This window comes from Prunus avium, chromosome 7 (assembly GCF_965620075.1).
Source record: "Prunus avium chromosome 7, drPruAviu1.hap1.1, whole genome shotgun sequence".
NCBI lineage: Eukaryota > Viridiplantae > Streptophyta > Magnoliopsida > Rosales > Rosaceae > Prunus > Prunus avium.
In genome coordinates, this window is record NC_142290.1 from 17,637,372 (window position 1) to 17,643,155 (window position 5,784).

The 5,784-nt window shown below is 40.6% G+C and overlaps 1 non-coding gene across 1 annotated transcript; it reads left to right on the forward strand.

Moving 5' to 3' along the window:
• The first annotated feature begins 4,418 nt into the window (after positions 1–4,418).
• Positions 4,419–4,525, forward strand: LOC148293047 (small nucleolar RNA R71). Its single transcript, XR_015825898.1, has one exon. It is a non-coding gene; the product is annotated as a small nucleolar RNA R71 (small nucleolar RNA).
• The last annotated feature ends 1,259 nt before the right edge of the window (positions 4,526–5,784 follow it).

Sequence of the window (5,784 nt, forward strand, 5' to 3'; positions counted from 1 at the left end):
CATGGCCTGCCTTGTCTAGATCAAAATTTAACTTCTTGATGGCCCAAAAAGCATTGTGTTCAAGCTCCATTGGCAGGTGACAAGCTTTCCCAAACACAAGACGATAAGGGCTCATTCCAATGGGAGTCTTATATGCTGTCCTATAAGCCCATAATGCATCATTGAGCTTGGCTGCCCAATCTTTCCTTGTATTGTTCACCACCTTCTCCAGGATGTGCTTAATTTCTCTATTGCTTATTTCCACTTGACCAGAAGTTTGCGGATGATATGGTGTAGAGACTCGATGGGTGATGTTGTACTTCTTCATGAGTGCTTCGAATGGCTTGTTACAGAAGTGGCTGCCTCCATCACTAATGACAGCCCTTGGAGTACCAAACCTTGTGAAAATATTATCCTTCAAGAACTTCAGCACCACCTTATAATCATTGGTTTTGGTGGCTATGGCTTCCACCCATTTAGACACATAATCAACAGCAACAAGTATGTAAGTATAACCAAAGGAAGATGGGAATGGTCCCATGAAATCAATACCCCACACATCGAAGAGCTCCACAACAAGTATGTTATTCAATGGCATTTCATTCCTGCGACTTATGTTCCCCATCCTTTGGCACCTATCACACTTAACACAAAAATTAAATGCATCTTTAAATAGAGTGGGCCAAAAGAAACCAGATTGCAGAATTTTAAGTGCTGTTTTCTTAGCTCCAAAGTGACCTCCACAGGCCAATTCGTGGCTATGCCTAAGTATGCTTTCTTGCTCTTCTTCTGGAACACATCTTCTGATGAGTTGATCCGGGCAATGCTTGAATAAGAAAGGTTCATCCCATACATAATGTTTCACCATGGAAAAGAACTTCTTCTTATCCTGAGAAGTTAGATCATTTCTAAGAACACCACAAGCAAGATAATTAACAAAATCAGCATACCATGGCTCTTTGACTTGGGCAGCATATAGTTGTTCATCAGGGAAAGTCTCATTCAAGGGTAGCACAGCTCCTCCTTTTTCTTCAACCACAATTCTGCTCAAATGATCAGCTACCACATTCTCACATCCCTTCTTATCTCGAATCTCCAAATCGAATTCTTGCAGCTAGAGAATCCATCTAATCAAGCGTGGTTTGGCATCCTTCTTAGTGAGCAAGTATCTAAGGGCTGCATGGTCAGAATAAACAATTACTTTAGAACCAACAAGGTAAGAACGAAATTTTTCTAAAGCAAAAACCACAGCAAGCAACTCCTTCTCTGTTGTGGAGTAGTTGATTTGAGCATCATTCAAGGTCCGGCTAGCATAATGAATCACATGGGGCAGCTTGTTCTTCTTTTGACCTAAAACTGCACCAATAGCAAAGTCAGAGGCATCACACATTATTTCAAATGGTAAAGACCAATCCGGAGCTATGATAATAGGGGCTGAAGTTAGCTCCCTCTTCAAGGTAGAAAAAGCTTCCATGCAAGCTTCATTAAACTCAAAAACAGCATCCTTAGCAAGGAGATTACACAATGGCCTTGTAATGCTTGAGAAATTTTTGATGAACCTTCTATAGAATCCAGCATGACCTAGAAAGCTTCTAATTCCTTTAACAGAGGTAGGGGGTGGAAGATTTGAGATGAGGTCGATCTTGGCTTTATCCACTTCGATTCCCTTGCTTGAAATCACATGGCCTAGTACAATGCCTTGTCTCACCATGAAGTGACACTTCTCCCAATTCAAAATCAGATTTGTTTCCTGGCATCTTTTAAGCACTAGAGACAAGTGGTGAAGACAATTATCAAAAGAGGAACCAAAAACTGAAAAATCATCCATAAATACCTCAATGAATCGTTCCACCATATCTGAAAAGATTGACATCATGCATCTTTGGAAAGTTGCTGGGGCATTGCATAAACCGAATGGCATCCTTCTATAAGCAAACGTACCAAATGGGCATGTGAATGTGGTTTTCTCTTGGTCTTCCGGAGCAATGGGAATTTGATTATAACCTGAAAAACCATCAAGAAAACAATAGTAAGCATGACCAGATAAACGTTCAAGCATTTGATCAATAAAAGGTAAGGGGAAATGATCTTTTCTAGTGGATGTGTTCAACTTCCTGTAATCAATGCAAACTCTCCAACCAGTGACAGTTCGTGTAGGAACTAGCTCATTCTTCTCATTCTTCACAACGGTGATTCCGGACTTCTTTGGAACAACTTGCACAGGGCTCACCCACTTAGAATCTGAAATTGGGTAGATGATTCCTACATCGAGTAGCTTTAAAACTTCAGCTCTAACCACCTCTTTCATGTTGGGATTTAGCCTCCTTTGGGCATCACGAGATGGTTTGCTGTCTTCTTCCATTAAAATCCGGTGCATGCACATGCTTGGACTAATTCCTTTGATGTCTGCTATGGTCCACCCAATGGCTGTTTTATGCTCTTTTAGAACTTTAATTAAGCTCTCTTCTTCATGTGAGGAGAGACCTGCAGCAATTATAACAGGGAGAGTTTCGTTAGCACCCAAATATGTATATTTAAGATTATTGGGAAGAGGTTTAAGTTCTAGCTTTGGTGGGATGACAATGGATGGCTCCAATTTCGTGGATGATGGTCCAAGAGGCTCGATTGGTGGCCTAAAGGATGGTGGGTATGGCGGAAACACTTCTAAGGCAGCCACCACTTCTTGGAACTCCGGTTCACAAAGATCTTCCTCTTCTTGTGTTAAGACAGCTTCTAGAGCATCATTAGACTTTCTCTGCAAAATTTTGGAAGAAACCTCATGATCCACAACATCAATTGAAAAGCAAGAATCAAGAGAGATAGAAGGTTGAGATAGAGCATTAAGCATTTTAAATTCAACAGTTTCACCCAAAACAGTCATGGAGAGAGTGCTATCTTTCACTTTGATGATTGTGTCTGCAGTGGCCATGAATGGCCTGCCTAGGAGAATGGGATCAACACGATCTCCATTTGGATTGTCTTCCATGTCCATCACTACAAAATCAGCAGGGAGAATTAGTGTATTAACTTGAACTAGAATATCTTCTACAATACCTTTTGGATATTTTATAGAATGATCAGCTAGTTCAAGTCGCATTGAAGTCTTCTTCATCCCTTCTAAGCCAAGCTCTTGATAAACTGAATATGGCAAAACATTGATGCTTGCTCCCAAGTCCAACATGGCTCTTCCAACCTTCTTGCCTCCAATGTTAATGGGAATGTCAAAGCTGCCAGGATCATCTAGTTTTGGTGGAAGCTTCCTTTGCAATACAGCACTTACATTCTGGTCGAGCTTTACTCCTTCATTTGGAGCGAAATTGAGCTTGTGAGTTTTCAAGTCCTTGATGAATTTTCCATATGCAGGAATCTGTTCAATAAGATCAAGCAAAGGCAAATTGATATTAACTTTACTCAAAATATCATAAATCTCTTTAAAAGCCTTATCTTGCTTTGCTTTCTTAAGACGGCCTGGAAATGGAATCTGTGGAACATATGGAGCGGGTGGCACGTATCTATCTTCTTGAAGATGTGGTGGCACAAATTTGTCATCCCTTTTATGCAATTGGAATTGATCGGATTTCTGAGAATCTGATTTGGCCTTAGGAGCAGATTGAGAAGTTTTGAGTTGTTCTCCTTCCGTGGCCATGGTCTCCTCCTCTTCATTTTCTACAATCACAACATCATTTGAAAGATTAGAATCATCTTTATTATCAATGATCTTACCTGATCTGAGCACATGAATGGCCTTGGCTTCTGGGTTCTTTGGATTGATCTCAGTTTGGCTTGGCCATTTCCCAGGCACTCTTTGAGTTATTTCAGCAGCTATTTGGCCTAATTGGACTTCCAATTTGGAGATGGCAGCTTGTGTAGTTTGCTGAAAATTGGATTGGTTGATTGCCATCTGCTTCACTATATCTTCCAATGATGATGATGATTGTTGTGGCCTTTGGAATGAAGGGGGATTTGCTTGATTCTGGGTATTTCTCCATGAAAAGTTTGGATGATTCCTCCAACCTGGATTATAACTTTGAGAGTATGGATCATTTCTTGGACCTTGGTTGTAGGAATTTACCAACTTAGCTTGCTCTTGCACAAATTCTGGATATCCAGCCCCAAGTGGACAAGCTGTGGTAGCATGGTCATGAGATTCACAAATGCTACACACTTCCTTTGGAGGGCTTCTTGAGTTTAATGCAAGAAGAGCATCTAGCTTTTGTTCCAGTTTTGAAATCTGCACACTAGAAGCATCATTAGAACCACTAATAACACGTTTACCTCTTGTATCCGTATGTTGGGTCTCCATTGCTATCTCCTCAAAGAGTTCGTACGTTTCTTCTGGAGTTTTGGTTTTAAAAGAACCACCTGCAAAATTGGTGACTATATTATGACTAGAAGGGGTTAGTCCTTTATAAAACATACGCATTTGAAGCTTCAATGGAATCCCATGATGAGGACATTGGTTGAGCAACCCATTGAATTTCTCCCATGCTTCACAAAACGATTCATCATCTTGCTGTGCAAATAACAAGATCTTGTCCCTAAGCATGTCGGTCTTTTGCGTGGAGAAGTATTTTTCCAGGAACTTCTTTTGAATGGCAGACCATGTAGTGAGTGAACCAGGCTTCAAAGAATTCAACCAATACTTCGCCTTATCCTTTAAAGTGTATGGAAACACTCTCATTCGAAGTTGATCTTCTGTCACACCTGTCAAGGGAAAAGAACTCACAACATTAAAAATATCCTTTATATGAGTCAATGGATCTTCATTAGGTAAACCATAAAAGGAAGGCAGCATATTAAGATGAGAAGATTTAAGCTCATAATTTCGAGCTACAGTGGGCAGCAAAATGCTTGAAGGAGATGCTGGAATTGTTGGGATATCAAGTTCTCCCATGAACTCAATGGCAGCCATCATTTCTTCTTCTTCTTGGTCTGAACTTGCTTCCGAATTTGAAAGTGAAGAACCGGGAAGTTCAGTGTGGAGAGCAAGACTTGTAAATGTAGCAAGAGCTTGCTCTTTTGCAGTTGACAACTCCCTTTCTAGACGATTCTGAATTTCAGAGGTCACTCGTCTGGGTTGCAATGATGGTCCTGCGTTCAAAGATCTAGAACGTTGGAACGAAGACCTCACTTGTTCAAGTAATGGATTTTTAGACATAAACTACCTGAAACAGAAAATTAGATTAATTAGAAACACTAAAAAGAATAGGGTAACCTTGGGCACATAACTAGGGAAGAACTTTCGTTCAGTCCCCGGCAACGGCGCCAAAAACTTGTTGTGTAGATAAAGCTGCACCAAAATGGATTCAGTTGCATCCTCAACTTGTGATACTCGCAAGTGCACGAGCCGTTTGGTATGTTATAGTACACACCCATTGGAACAACTTTCATGAAGAATGCTGCCTCATCCGAGCTATGTAGGTTGCTGAAACAAAGCTTGCAATATGACCTACGGAACTGGACTGGCAGGGGGCTGTACCCAAAATGAGTTTGTCTTTTAAGCTCTTCTTCCATTCATCCAAATTAGGCCTTAACATGCTTGAATTGCATGAATTATGCTCTCTTGCTCTATTGGCCTACAAAACACACAAAGGGAGGGAAATAACTTAGAATTATAGGAACTAAGCAAAAGAAGTAAGTAAATTGGGCATGTATATGTATGAAATTATGAGCTTAACAAATACACCAACCACTCCAATTAGGAACGAACTGCCGTTGAACTTGAATTGTCCAATTTCTCAAACCTATTGATTTCGGATCGAGCCCCAAACTTGGGCAACATTATAATATGGTGGGAGGAGTCAT